Below are 16,977 nucleotides of genomic sequence, written 5' to 3'. Positions count from 1 at the left end.
CAAACATGGGATTTCCAGTATGTTAAAGACTACTAGGTCAGCATCTAGCACAGTTATCCTCATTGGATTGAATAGTCACAGAACATTCAAATCACTATCAGAGTATATAGATCCACATCAGATAAAAATCAGCATTTAATGTATTTCAATTTAAGCACAGATTACATGAAGATAAGACAATCTGTAAACACTGATCATAAAGTCTGATGCATAAGAACAAAAACTAAGCAGATTTAGAGAAAGAACCTGAAACCATTCCAAGTTAATTTACAAGTCTTGTAAAAGTAGCTTCACATAGTGGTTTTGTGAAGATATCTGCTAGTTGTTGATCTGTAGGAACAAAATGCAATTCCACTGTACCTCCATCATATGTTCCCTTATGAAATGGTACCTAATGCTGATGTGCTATGTCATTGAGTGTTGAACTGGATTACCTGTCATAGCAATAGCACTTTGATTATCATAGTAAATAGGTATTTTAGAAAATTCTAACCCATAATCCAGTAACTGATTCTTCATCCAAAGAATCTGTGCACAACAGCTTCTTGCAACAATATATTATGCTTCTGCAGTTGATGCGGAAATTGATTTCTGTTTCTTGATAAACCAAGAAACTAATCTGTCTCAAAGAAATTGGCAGCTTCCACTAGTCCTTTTCCTGTCTATTTTACATCCTGCAAAATCTGTATCTGAGTAACCTATTAGCTTAAAATTTGATTCTCTAGGATACCACAATCCTAGATCAGCAATACCCTTGAGGTATTTGAAAATTCTTTTTACAACTATTAGATGAGGTTCTCTTGGATCAGCCTGAAATCTTGCACAAAGACAGGTAGCATACAGGATATCAGGTCTACTTGCAGTTAAATAGAGTAAAGAGCCAATCATACCTCTGTAGTTAGTAATATCTACTGATGAACCAGTATCTTTATCTAACTTGGTTGCAGTGGTCATGGGAGTGGATGCAGTTGAACAATCTTGCATTCCAAATTTCTTCAGTAAATTTCTGGTGTACTTGGATTGACAGATAAAAGTACCTTCTTCATTCTGCTTGACTTGAAGTCCCATAAAATAACTAAGTTCTCCCATCATACTCATTTGATATCTTGACTGCATTAGCTTTGTAAATCTTTCACAAAGCTTGGCATTTATAGAACCAAATATGATATCATCAACATATATCTGTACCAAAAGTAAGTCCTTTCCATGGTTGAGGTAGAACAGTATTTTATCAATTGTACATATGTGAAATCCACTTTCCAGAAGAAATTGAGCTAAATTCTCATACCATGCTCTTAGAGCTTGTTTAAGGCCATAAAGTGCTTTGTTTAATCTGTAGACATGATTTGGAAATTTTGAGTCTTTAAATCTTGGAGGTTGTTCAACATATACCTCTTCTTCCAATTCTCTATTGAGAAAAGCACTTTTCACATTTATTTGAAAGACTTTAAACTTTTTGTGAGCAGCATAAGCCAAAAAGATTCTTATGGCTTCCAATCTAGCAACTGGTGCAAATGTTTCATCATAATCAATACCCTCCTGTTGAGAGTAACCCTTATCAACCAGCCTTGCTTTGTTCCTTGTAATTATGCCATCACTGTCAGTTTTGTTTGTGAACACCCATTTTGTGCCAACAAAAGATCTGTTCTTTGGTCTTGGCACTAGGGTCCAGACTTTATTTCTTTAAAATTCATTTAACTCTTCCTGCATTGCTTGCACCCAATCAGCATCTTGAAGATCTTCTTCCACTTTTTTGGTTCAGTCTGAGATAGAAAAGAATGATAGAGACATTCATTTGATGTTACAGTTCTAGTTCTGACACCTACTTCAAGATCTCCAATAATTAAGTCAGGTGTATGTGATTTGGTCCACTTTCTTGCAGATGGAAGTTGATTTCTAGAACTGGATCCTCCCCCATGATCCATGATATCTCCATCAGCATTTTCTGATGCTCCCCCTGTAGTTATACTCTCTGAAACTTCAGAACTTGAGTTGGATCCTTCAGGATTTGAAGAATCAGAGTTTCCAGAATTATCAGAACTTGGCTCATCAGAACTTGATGAATCAGAACTTGAAGAGCCAGTGATAGGTTCTGATGCTTCTTGAGAGTCTTGAGTTGTGGTAGGATCTTCAGCTTGCTCCCCCTGGACAGGTGCATTTTTCCTTGGAGTAGTTACCACAGTTTCAATGACATCAGAATTTAATCCGTCAGAACTTACAGGATCAGGATTTAAACCATCAGAATTTGCATAATCAGAACTTAAATCTTCATTTTCAAATCTCAGCTGATCATGATCATTAAAATCTTCAAGTCCAGTAATCTTCTTATCATCAAAAGATACATTGATAGATTCCATGACAATCCTTGTTCTTAAATTGTAGACTCTGAAGGCTTTTGTGGAAAGTGGATATCCAACAAAAATTCCTTCATCAGCTTTTAGATCAAATTTTGACAGCTGTTCAGGATGAGTCTTAAGAACAAAACACTTATATCCAAATACATGAAAGTATTTCATATTTGGCTTCTTTTTCTTCACCATCTCATATGGTGTTTTTCCATGCTTGTTTATGAGTGTAGCATTCTGTGTAAAACAAGCAGTCTGCACAACTTCAGCCCAAAAGTAGGTTGGTAGCTTTGTTTCATCAAGCATAGTTTGTGCTGCTTCAATGAGAGTCATGTTCTTTCTTTCTACAACTCAATTTTGTTGTGGAGTTCCAGGTGCAGAGAATTCCTATTTGATTCCATGCTCTTTGCAGAACTCTTCCATGATTGAATTTTTGAACTCAATGCCATTATCACTTCTTATAATTTTAACAGAATCTTTGACCAACTTATCCAGCTGTCTGACATAATCAATTAGAGTAGATGCAGTTTCATTCTTCTTGTGCAAGAAATACACCCAAGTGTACCTTGTGAACTCATCCACTATAACCATAACATATTTCTTCTTTTCAATAGACATGACATTGACTGGACCAAAAAGATCAACATGCAGTAGGTGATAAGGCTCAAGAATTGAAGATTCAGTTTTGCTCTTGAAAAAAGATTTTCTTTGTTTTGCCTTTTGACATGAATCACAAAGGCCATCAGGAGCAAATACTAATTTTGACAGTCATCTCATAAGATTGAAGAACCATCAGAACTTGTTGAAAGTCTGGCTTCATAAATGTTACCATGCCTGTAACCTTTCAGAACCACTTTGCCAGTAGAATTTCTTACAAGTTCACAGTGTTCTTCAAAGAAATCCACATGATAACCTCTGTCACAGATTTGACTCACACTTAGCAGATTGTTTTTAAGTCCTGAGACAAGAGCTACTGTTTTAACGATGACATTCCCAAGATTAATACTGCCATATCCCAGAGTTTTTCCCATGTTGCCATCTCCATAAGAAACTCCTGGGCTAGCTTTCTCCACAAAGTCTGAGAGCAGGGCTTTATTTCCAGTCATATGTCATGAACATCCACTATCCAGTACTAGGATGTTTTTCCTGTTGCCCTGCAATCACAAAGACCACTAATGGTTAGTTTTAAGGACCCAAACTTGCTTGGATCCTTTGGCCTTTTTAAATTTGTTAGCATTTGCAGCGGATTTAGTTTCAGAGTTTATGCTAACATGCTGTTAATCAGAATTTATATCAGATTTTGCATCAGACTTTACACTAGAAAGAACAATTCTAACTTTCTTCAAAGAAGGTTTTATTTGATAATAATCATAGTACAAACTATGATATTCCTTACAAGTAAAAATGGAATGCCATAAACTACCACAATGAAAACAAGGATTTTGTGGCTTAAACCTAACAAAATGACTCTTAACTCCTGAATTAGGAGGTAAAGAGTTTATATCTTTATTTTTCCTGCAAAAAGAAGCAGGATGGTTAGAGTTTCTACAGTTATAACATTTTTTTCTAGGAGCATTAGGAATAGGCATATAATTATTGCTTTTATTCACACCTTCCTTTCCATTCCTATTTTTCCTAGCTTCCTTTACCTTGTTGACATTCCTAATCTCTTTCAGCTTATGCTTAAGCTGCTTCTTTGTCATTAAGCATATGTTTACTTCAGCTGGTTTATCCTGTTCTAATTTGTTAGAAGTTAATTTTTCTTTTACTTTTGTCCTAGATTCTTTCATCTTTTCAGAATCAGACTTTACAGGTTTTGCTACAAACTTAACAGGATTTACCTTTGGCTTAGCAGTCTGTTTAACAACAATTGGCTCAATTTGTTCAGTTCCTTCTTCACTTTTATCATCTCCATAACCTAAGCCCTCTTTCAAGTTTCCACTACTTAGTGAATTTTGAGTTGTTCTGCCAGAGTTAGTCCAAGTTCTAATAATTTCTCTTTCCTTTTCTAACAGCTTTTAGAGATTCATTCAATTTTAGCACTTCATCTCTAACATAAAAAGCATCATCTCTTTCTTTCTGAGTTTGATGAAATATAACTAACCCTTTCTAAATAGTCATTCCTCTTTTTAAAAGCAAGATTTTCAGATGTTAATCTTTCACATGTTAAAGTCTGATCTCTATAACTAATGAACATGGTTTTAAGATATAATCTCAACTCAGTAATATCACCAGTATGAAAAGCATAAGTTGTTTGAGGTACCTTTAATTCAGCAGTTTCAGGACTGCCATCAGCATTTGCCATCAAGGCATAGTTCACCTCATGTTCAGAATCTGAAGTGTCTGTCCAGCTTTTCTTCTTTGTACAAGTGCCTTGCCTTTGTCACTTTTTCCTTTCTTGCAGTCAGAAGATATGTGGCCTCTTTCACCATAATTGTAGCATTTGACATTTGAGTTGTCTCCTCTGTCAGACTTTCCTTTACCTTCAGACTTTTTGAATCTTTTCTTATCAGAACTTCCACTTTTCCTGGAAAACTTCTTGCCTTTTTATGAATTTCCTGTAGGCTATCTTTGTGATACCTTTTACCATAAGAGCACACAATTTCATCATCTCTTCATCAGCATCCATTTCGGGTAAACTTTCAGTTTCTGAATAATCATCATCAGAATATGATGACTCTGAATCAGACTTTATGATGAGAGCCTTTCTTTTGCCCCTCATTGAGGCAGCAACTTTAGGAGATTCCTCCTCAGCTTTAAGAGCAACTGTCCTTGACTTTCTTCCATGCCTCTTGCTCCTTTGATCCATCTCAAGTTCATGGGTCTTAAGCATACCATAAATTTCATCAAGAGTAGTTTCAGTAAGGTCATAGTTGTCTCTTATGGTAGTAGACTTCAAATCCCAACTTTCAGGAAGAGCTAAAAGGAATTTTAGATTTGAATCTTCAAGATCATATTCCTTGTCCACCAGTGACAGATCATTCAAGAGTTTGGCAAACCTGTCATATAAGTCAGTTAATGACTCATCAGCTTTTGAGTAAAAGTGCTCATACTCTTGAGTGAGTATAGTCTTCCTGTTCTTCTTGATTGCATCAGTTCCTTGGAATCTTGTCTCCAAAGCATCCCATATCTCCTTTGCAGTTTTACAATTAATTAACATGTTTGACATGACATTATCAATGGCACTATCCAGCAAATGCTTTACCCTTACATCCTTGGCAATAGATGAGATGTCTTCAGCTGTGTACTCACCTTTCTCCTTTGGTATGGTCTTTGCTGGTTGATCAGCAACTACAACAGAGAGCTTGGTAGGCTTATGTGGTCCTTCATTAATTCTGTCAAGGTATTCTGGATCTGTAGCTTCTAGAAACATAGCCATCATCACTTTCCATATGGGATACTCAGAAGGTCTTAGTATGGGAACCCTAATAGTCTCATATCGACTGTGGGTTTGAGTCTTTTGAGTTTTTTCAGATTTGGTGGGCTTGGTGGAGTTTGTGCTTCTTCAGACATGATTGTTTGGATCTTTACTGTATGTGTGTTAACAGATAAGCTCTGATACCACTTGTTAGGTCACACAACATTGTAGAAGGGGGTTGAATACAATGTTTATATAATCAAATCGATTAAACACAAGTATGTAACAAAGATCAAGTATATTAAATAAACTCTGTTACAATAAAAATTGTTGTTCTCTCACAGTGATGAACAAATATCACTAAGAGCTGCTAGGTTACAATGTATAATCTTCTCGATAATGATAACGCATATAGTGTAAACCCTAAGTTTGTGTTTATATAGTACACAGTTACAAGATAACATCTAATTGATATGGTATATAATTATGTCTCCTAAAATATATCAATCAGATATCTTCTACAAGTCTTCTAGTCCTCTAACTCTTTCCATGCATATCTTCTTTAGTTTTAGTCTTGATCTTCTACTTTAAATCAGCTTCCTTCCTTAACTGTAAGTCTTCCCGCACTTAAGTTCTGATATGACCTTAAGTTCTGATATTATGTTCTGACTTCCAGTAAGTCCTGATTTTAGTAAGTCCTGATATGTCCTGTTTGTTAAGATCTGAAAACTAAACATGAATCATATTAGACATGACATCTCAAACATATCTAACAACATTATCTTTAGATATTATTTCTTGATCACTTTCATCATCACTATCATCACAAATCATCTCAACATTGTCAAATTTGAGACTTTCATGGAAATCTCCATCTTGCAGCCCTTCAATCTTTTTATCATCGAACATAAGATGTACAGATTTCATAAGAATGTTGGTTCTGAGATTGTAGACTCTGTATGCTTTTACAACTGCATACCCAACAAAAATGCCTTCATCTACTTTGGCATCAAACTTTCCATGCTGCTCAGTTTGATTTCTTAAGATATAGCATTTACAGCCAAAGACATGAAGAAAGTTGGCTTCCTATTCTTGAATAATTGGTAGGGTGTCATGCATTTTGCTTGATTAACCAAAGAAATATTATGAGTGAAGCATGTAGTATTTACAGCTTCTGCCCAAAAGTATGCTGATAACTTTGATTCTTCTAGCATTGTTCTTGTAGCTTCAATAAGAGATCTCTTCTTCCTTTCCACCACTCCATTTTGTTGTGGGGTTCTTGCTGCTGAAAACTCATGCATGATCCCATTTTCTTCACAAAATAATCTCATCACAGAATTCTTGAACTCCGTTCCATTGTCACTCCTGATTCTTCTAACTCTGAAATTAGGATGATTGTTGACTTGCCTTATGTGATTGATGATGATTTTACTAGCTTCATCTTTAGATTTAAGAAAATATGACAAAGAGAACTTTGAGAAGTCATCCATAATTACTAGGCAATATCTTTTCTTTGAGATGGACAACACATTGACTGGTCCAAATAAATCCATATGTCGTAGTTGTAAAGGTTCTTCAATTGTTGAATCAAGCTTCTTTTTGAATAATGCCTTGATCTGCTTTCCTTTTTGACATGCATAACACAATCCATCCTTTGAGAATTCCACTTGAGTAATGCCTCTTACCAAATATTTCCTTACTAATCCATTCATAGTCTTGAAATTAAGATGGGACAACTTGTTGTGCCATAGCCAACTTTCATCTTGACTTGCCTTGCTAAAGAGACAAATGACAGATTCTTTATTTGACGAGTTGAAGTCAGCTAGATACATATTTCCTTTTCTCACACCAGTGAGAACCACTTTGTTGCTTTTCTTGTTGGTTACAACATAGGCTTCAGAATTAAATGTTACTGAGTTGCCCTTGTTACAAAGCTGGTTGATACGCAACAGATTATGCTTGAGTCCATCCACTAGGGCAACTTCCTCAATGATGATATTGTCTTTAGAAATCAAGCCATATCCTACAGTATAACCCTTGTTGTCATCTCTAAAAGTGATACTTCGGCCAGCTCTGTCCTTGAACTCAGTGAGCAGGGTAGAATCTCCAGTCATGTGCCTTGAGCACCAATTATCCAAATACCAAAGATTCTTTCTATTTCCCTGATTACTGGATGAACTGACCTCTGTTTCATCTGATTTGGCCATAAGTGCTAGATTGACATAGCTTGTATCCTCATCCTCCTCTAACCATCAGAAACCCAGTCATTTTCCTGAGTTAGAAAAGCCATTTCCTTCTGTTTGAGCAACTCAAAATATTTCTTTTTGTAATCCACAGGCTCAAACTTTTTTCTATCAGAATCATGCTTTCTGCACTCACTTGCAAAATGACCACTCAAGCCACACTTGAAACATTTAAATTTTAACTTATCAACCATATTTCTGTTTGGCTTGGATTCTCCAAAATTCTTCTTGAATTTGATCTTGGCAAATCTTCTGGATAGAAAAGCTAGATGCTCATCTATGTTGTAACACCCCCCGAATCCGGGGTCGGGGATCCGGGTTGTCACGAGTTCTATTTCCCTTAATAACACCCAATCTTAATAAACAATCAACTACTCTGTACTGTGACCCCACAATAAACACACACACCACAAGTTATAGTCTCAGAGATGAATATCCAAAAATAACACGAGTCATTTTATTCCAAAATTATATGCCATTACACTTTAAAAGGGTTTCTGAATAAATTTACATTTCTTTGCCATTATTACAATTGATAAAGATACATAAGTCTGGTACATCAAAAGTTGAAAGCCTAGCCTATTGGTAGTTCCTACCTCAGCTACAGCGACATCAACGCCTATAGGAAACTGCGGAATGTTTCCTATCCGCTCGCGAATTGGGAGCTTGGTCCTGTTCATCTTATCTATCTGATGTTATGTGATGAAAGAAAAAAGCAAGGGTGAGCAACAAGCCCACCGAAATAATATGTATAATAATTAACAATATATGAGCATTCTCATAGTACTCATGAAAGTCTTGGTCAAGAAGAAATGAACCAAAGTAATATCTTAATGCGATGAAGTCGCAAAATATTCAGTATATATACATATATACTTTTAAAAATCTTGGAAGTCCTCTTCCATGCATAATACACACAGAGTTCCAGTGTATAACTGTATAAAAAATATCGTTGCAAGGTGATCTCATATATCTAACCTTGTCTCAACGTTTTTCTGAAACCTTTGTCATTCATAAGACAATCATTAACTAGATATAAGTTTAAAAGATGAAGTTACAAGATACTCCAATATACTTATATCTTTTCCGAATACTACTTGAACTACCACCGTTCAATGTATAAATAGTTCATCCCATAGATTAAGCTACAAGACAAAACTTGTATAGAATCAATCTTTAAAATATCATCAAAATAAAATGAAGTTATGAGATACTTCATTTGATGAAAACATCATTTTGAAAACTTGACCCTGCCAACACTCAACAATCGCCCAACCGTAGCCTTTCTATCGAAGTGCTCTGGGTAGTGTTGCAGAAATATCCAATTGGATGATGAACTCGTTACGGGAGTTTGTCGCGCCAGGAAGACCACTTACGATGATCAGTCGTAGTAGTGCAACCCCACCATTTTCTACACGTAGAGGAGAACCTGTCGGATTTACTTGTCAACCGAACACTGGACTCCTAAGGAATGGACCGTCTTAGCGGAACTTCCGGGCCGTTTGGGCCAATATAATAAGGCTGGGCCGGCGCCATTCGACCACTTACGCCACTCCTAGTTCAGATGAAATCCATGACTCTGAAACGTAAAGCTCGTTCCCCCTTTCCCCAAGTAGAAACTTGTTGATACGACTCCACCAAGAAGACGTATCTAGTTGGAAAGGAGAACTCACCGATATTTCCCAGGCGATGCCTGTTAATGGATTAATTTGTACCAAGAATTTTACTTCCCGAGTGTTGGGTAAGTAATCAAAAATTCTTTTATCAAAATAGCAACCTTGTTGCGAATATACAATACACCACAGAGCCGGATCCCTCAGGTTTTGAGCGAGTATTTAAATCCCCTTCGAAAGGAGGATCTTAAATATAAAAATGAGTTTTGGGATCCGCTCTAACTTTTAAAATCATTTTGAAGACTCGCAAAACATTTTTAAGAATGTATGGAGTGATGCTGATTTAATAAAATAAATCAGTCCCAATATATTAGAAAATATCTAAATATTATTATTTAAATAATATTCCCATAAAGAATAATCTTTATAAAAATAATTGAAGTAGAAGTTGTAAAACTTATACTTGAAATGAATATTAAATAACCAAAGATATACTTATACGAAAGTAATATCTTTATTTGAATAATCAAAAGTAAGTTTGATTATCGACACATTATTCTTTAACAAAATTAAGAATAATGATTAGTAAATAATCGGAGTCATAAGTCCTCGAATGAATATTCAAATAATAATATTCATTAATAATTAAGCGGAGTCATAAGTCCTCGAATGAATATTCAAAATAATATTCATTAATAAATTAAGCGGAGTCATAAGTCCTCGAATGAATATTCAAAATAATATTCATTAATAAAATAAACGGGGTCATAAGCCCTCGAATGAATATTCAATATAATATTCATTAATAAAATAAAGTTATCGAATAAACCTTATTTGATTCATAGTTTTAAAAAGTATTCATATATATATATAAATATATATATATTATACTCGGGAGCATCGACTCCCGGTTTTAGAAAAATGTTCACCTTTGGGTTCCCTATACTAAGGGTATATGCAAATTACCGCTTATCTCTAGCATAGGTATTATCAACTGAATCAACAGATATATGTATCAAGAATACGAAACAGGCATGCATATATACCATATTACATGCTACAATATATCGCAAGAATTTGCTAATTAACCATCATGCATCTCTCACAAGATAATGCATATACATATGTATACATCACAACAACAGTATAACGGGTAGAAAACTTGCCTGAGTGCTCCCGGATAGACTTAAGCTTAGAGTGGGTCCGATAACCTATGAACAACAACATAAGTTGGAATTAGACCCCAGTCGCTTAAGAAACTAGACTTTAACCAATTGAACCCTAACGTTTGTCTATGGTCACTCCTACGCTTAACGAATCACCTAAGTCGTTCGAGTACCCTCGGCTCCACCATTTTTAATAAATTAACCATTAAGAGTTTTAGGGCGATTCTTTCGCGAGTACCTTACCAACTGCCTAATCCACTTAACATAATTGCTTCATACCCCAATTAGTCATTTAAAGTCCTTAACCAAGGTTTCAAAGTAAGGCGAGGGGTAATGGTTCGGTCGCGAAATGCCGTTACTTAAAACGGTCGTTTCTCCTAAACCGTACATCGGATTCAAACGAACCACATATCAAAACGAAGCTCGTAACATGAACTATCTAAACATGAAAATGGTCAAAACCTAACAGTGAGTTCAAGGGTTCTGATGTTAAGAACAAAAACAGTCTACGGTAAATCGGGCATTACGACGGCTATGTTTACGCGATTACCCAAATTTATACCACTCCAAATCAACCCACAATCAACCCACAATCAACATCAAAACCCAACTCCATCCATACTTCATAATAACAGCCCTAAAAACTCAATAATATCAACTTATACTACTTCCCAATCATGAACTAAAAGCTTACTTAAGTTCTTTAACTAATTATCAAGATTTACAACTCCAAAAACACCACAAAACCAACTAATCTCTACATTCACAACAAACAAGCCTCTCATGAACTATAACAACATAACTAAACCTAATACTCAAGTAAAGTTAGGGTTTGGAGGGGTTATACCTTCCTTGGAGAGTGGAGAATCAAGTAACTAGCTTGGAATCACCCTTAAAAGTCCTTATCCAAGCTTAATCTAAACAAAAACTCAAGAACAAAAATTTTAGGTCTTGAAAAACACTATTCACCATCTTTTTCCATGATTTTTAGGAAGAGATTGTGAAGGAATTTGGAGCTTAGATTCATAGGATAACTATATCTAAGTACAAGGAACCTTGGATAATTACCTCACAATTTAACAATGCTTGGAGCTTGAATTTGGATTTTCTTATCCTTGAAAATGAAGGAAAGCCGAGAGCTTGATGAAGAAAATGGAGTGTTTTGTATTTTTTGATTTGTTTTCTTGGTTGCTAGCTTTTGTTTTTGATTAATTACCTTTTTACCCATGAAAAATTGTGTGGTTATTAATCAACCACACCTCCTTCCCTTATGTCATGCTTATGTCACCTTTCCTATGTCATCTTGTTACACTTGTCTTCCTCTTGTTGGTGTGATGACATCATCATCCACTAACCCCTTGATTAACTCCTAATTACTTGGCTAATGACCGCTGATCTGTTATGCGGTTCGCTTAACTTTCATTTTCGTTTATCGTTTGAGGGATCATACCCGGGATCTTATTACTTAGGTTTCCTTGACCTTTCTCAATACATTATATTCCTCTTATGATCCTCTCTTATAATCCTTGAATTTAAATCCTTTTTATTCTGTTACCTTATACTCAGTTCTTTCTGTATCTGGTAGATTTTCGGGAAAAATCAAAGTGTTCGAATTTGAATTCTGACGATCTTTACATACTCTTATATCCCATATAAAGTACTAATAAGATCTCAGAATAACAATAGAAGAACCCCTACATAGTGTGGTATGAAAAGTTTTCTTATTCTGCATACTCAGCAAAAGCACTATTCATAAGGGTTTCAAAAATTCCAAAATTTGGGGTTATTACATATGTCATCCATATCATCTTGACTAAGATGGTCTTCATGTTCAGCTACTAACCCTTTTCCTTTACCTTCACAAACTCTAGGGTTTGGTGCAGATTCCACAGTTTCTACCTTTATCTCTTTCTCTCTCTCTCTTGCTCAGCAACCAATGCAATAGATCATCCCTTCTTCCTTCCTTTCTCTAGCTTCTCATCTTGCTCTATTTCAAGCTCATAGGTCTTTAGAACTCCATGCAGTTTGTCCAAGGTGAATTCCTTGTAATCTTGAGAGTTTCTTAGTGAGACTGTACTAGGCTTCCATTCATTTGGAAGAGATCTAAGGAACTTCAGATTTGAGTCCTTTGTCTGATAGACTCTTCCATGCAGCTTTAGAGCATTCAGTAACTTTTGAAATCTACTGAAAATGTTAGTGAGTGACTCATTTTCTTCACTATGAAAATGCTCATATTGCTGAGTCAAGAGTTGCATTATGTTTTCCCTTACTTGCTTAGTTCCATCACATATAACTTGAATTGTATGCCAGACCTCTTTAGCAGTTTTGCAATTTATGATGTTGTCAAACATGTCACCATCAACACCATTAAACAAAATGTTAATGGCCTTCTTATCCTTGTGAACTTGTTCAATATCTGGATCAGACCATTCTGCTCTAGGTTTTGGGATGGATGGCTCATTTCCTGTAGAAGCTCTCATAGGGACATGAGGACCTTTCTCAATGCAGCCAACATTTTCGTCATCTTGAGAGAAAAGATGCAGGTTCATTTTTACCTTTCAATGGTGATAGTTGTCTTTGTCCATAAATGGAATCTTTACTCCAACATCTTTCCTTCTCATCTTGTCAGTTATTGTGATCTTTAAGTCCTTGTAATTCAAGAGCTTGCTCTAATACCAATTGTTATTCCCAAACAATCTAACAAAGAATTACAGAAGGGGGATTGAATGTGATTCTGGTTTTTTTTTTTAATTTTAAGAACTATTCTCTCTTAAATATAGAAATGTGTTTGATTTGGTTAATGTGCGGAATGAAAGTATTAAAGAAATCAAACACAAAGTAATCAAATACAAGTAGTTAAGAACTTTCTGGTGGATTGAACTTTTCCACCAGAGATATATATAAAATCGAGAACTCTGTGATGCAAGGTTTGTACACAGCTGCTTATAAGTAGAACTTACAAAGAATAGAGAAATTTTTTACAGATACAGCTTTATCTATTTCTCTGGTAAATTGCTTACTAACTTGATACTGTTCTACTTGCTACCCTTGGTTTATATATCACCAAGTCACATGATAGAAAGACAAACAAATAAGACAAAATGTTTCTTAGTATAATTATATGCTTCTTCATTTCTCTATCCAGCATCTTTGAATATCTTCAAGTTAGCATGGAAGTGGAAATGCTTCTCTATTCTCTAAAACTGTAAATAGGTTGTCACATTCCATTTGCATCTAATCAACCCATGTGACTGTCAAGTCACTATCAACTGCTATTTGAATTTAAACATCAGTTGAAACTTCATTGGATTATTTGTTGAAACTGTGTTGAATCATCCATTGAAGCTTCACTAGATCATCCGTTGAATGTGACTTGGGTCATCCGTCGAAGCCTTGTAGAATCATCCGTTGAAAGTCTTCCATAGCAGTTAACTCTATTTCACTTATGCAAAATTACAGGGCATCTAATATTTACAATTAGCGAACCTATTTTGCATAACACACTTGTAGTCAACATGAATTTGAATATCCTACAACTTCTAGATCTTTAAGGTATTATAGAATGCATAAATATGTTTCAAGACTTATTGATACATAAGTTACTCTTTCAACGGATGTTAAAGTGATCATCTGTTGAAAACTACAAAGACACTAAATTAAATCTACTAAGGTGTTTTATTCAACTTATCATCAAGTAAACAATATATTCCTAACATGCTTGAACATTCATGAGCTTTTTTCCTACATTAACCCTTAGTTTCGAATTATGCTCCATCGGAGTAGCAACTGGTTTGCAATTAATCATCTTGAACTTTTCAAGAATCTTTTTAGCATATTATCTTTGAGAAACAAGAATACCTTCCTCGCACCTTGATACCTCCAATCCAAGAAAGTGCTTCAATTCTCCTAAATTTTTCATCTCAAAGAGAATGGCAAGTTCATCTTTCAACCTGTTTATTTCTTGCTCATAATTTCCGGCTATTATCATGCCATCGACATATAATAACACAATAACATGCACTTTGAATCTTTCTTTATAAATAAACTTGCATCAGCACTTGAGGAAGCATATCCACAAGATGACAAGTATTGTGTAATTTTGCTTGTTTAAGTCCATAAATAGCTTTCTTGAGTCGACAAACGTAACCTGGAATTTTTTTTGATTTGAACCTCAAAGGCTACTCCATATAAATCTCCCTATCAATGTCTCCATACAGGAATGCATTCTTTACATCTAGTTGCCAAAGCCTACATCCATTAGAGGCAACCATTCATAAAGTAGCTCCACCGATGTCATCTTCGCTACTGGACTAAAAGTTTCTTCATAGTTCGTCTCAAACTTTTAAGAAAAACCGTGAGCAACAAGCCTTGCTTTATATCGATCAATACTTCCATCATATTTGCGCTTGATTTTGTAACCTATTTACAAGAAATTGGTTTAACTCCATTAGGTTTGGGACATTTTTATGAAGTGCTGACACTTCTTCCTTCATAGAAGATTTCCAGTTTTGATTACCTTTAGTATCTTCATACGTCGATGGTTCAGATTTATCAAATGGACCAACAAAGAAATATTCTGTTATTCTATCATAATCAGCCCCCATAGTATAATCCTTGTACCTTTCATTCCTCTTGCGAGTTCTTTGTGATCTTCAAGGAAGCTGATTACTTCATTGCCTCTCATCATTTTCTTCATAAATATCCTCACTTTCACTTGCAGAATCTTCATGAGGCACAGTTGGACTTGGAGGACTTGTTTTATTATTTACATCTTCGCTTTTATTGTTTGATCAATCTGAAATATGCGTTAATATAGGCTGCACTTAATAAGATGATATTTCATCAAAGACAACATCTCTAGAGGTCAAAACTTTAAGGGTGTCAGGAGCCATACACCGCCATACTTTTCTATTAAAATCATTCCAACAAACACGCATTTTTTCGCCTTCGCATCCATTTTTAAACATAGCTTATCTGAAACATGAACATAGCATGTAGAACTAAAGATTCTGAAATATGAAACCGAAGGTTTCTCCTTGTAAACAAGTTCGTAGGGAGTTTTCATGTTGGTACAGGTTGAAAGAGATGTGTCCTAAGTCCAATCATGTATGATGATTTAGGAATAACTTTTATGTAATCTGTTTTGATTTCATTGATATTAATAAAAGATTTGTTTTGGTTTTATTGCGGGCTTTATCTATTTAAGTGTTTAAATAAGATATACCATAGTTTAGAGTAAAGCTTTTTATGGATTATGATGAGATCATAATAATGAGACCTAAAAGATGATAACTCTAAACTTAAATATTTCCTGGTCGTAGGATTACCAACTGGTAATTAGTAATCCGCAAAGATCGGTACATACTATGTTTGCTTCATTATGAAGGATGTCTGTTCTCATAGACATTTGTGTGGTGACACTATAGCTAGTATGTAGGTGCTTATTATAGAATAAGTTCACTGAACATGACTCACACAGCTGAACAACTGATGGAGTTCACTCACGTGTCAGCAATTGTTCACATAGTGATAGTTGTACAAGTATCCTTAGACTTGAGGTCATCATAGTCATCTTGTGTACACTGAACTATGCTTTGGTTTAGTTCTTAGTCTCCAGGGACAATTATAAGGGCTCTACTGGGTATAAGAATTTGTACACGAAGATAGTGTATGATCAATAAAGGATCTATCCCTTCCAGTGAAGGAAGAGAATGTTCAATGCTGATCCACTTATGCTAGTACAGGAATCTCTGGCCAGAGTGAATGAAATTAGAAAGGAGTTTCTAATTTACATTAAATATAACTAAGCATAGTGAATAGGAAAGAAAATGATTAAATAAGATAGGCTTAACACAAGTTCCATGCCTTGTATTTAATCGTGACATTGCAGGGTAGAAGGAATTGATTGTACGGTAACTACTCACTGAATGGGTTCTTGGTATTCTAAGCAGTGAATTCGTATTATCCGGATAGTCGCGATATGCTGAGAAGTATCCCTCACGATGTAGAATAAATATTGATAGGGATAAATAAATCATGATTATGTAGTTAATGTTGCATTAATTACATATGAATTGGGTTGCAAAGCCCAATAAGAAGATGTATGATATTCAGACCAAAAAGGTTAAACACGTTGATCAGGCCTGATGGATCAGATCAGGCCTGATGGAACAAAGAAGGCCCAAAACCCTGATTATTAATTAATTTCATAATTAATTAATAAGGGAGAAAAACATCTATTAAGATAAGTCC

Source organism: Apium graveolens, chromosome 1 (assembly GCF_009905375.1).
Source record: "Apium graveolens cultivar Ventura chromosome 1, ASM990537v1, whole genome shotgun sequence".
NCBI classification, from domain to species: domain Eukaryota; kingdom Viridiplantae; phylum Streptophyta; class Magnoliopsida; order Apiales; family Apiaceae; genus Apium; species Apium graveolens.
Note: the sequence above shows the minus strand (reverse complement) of the source record.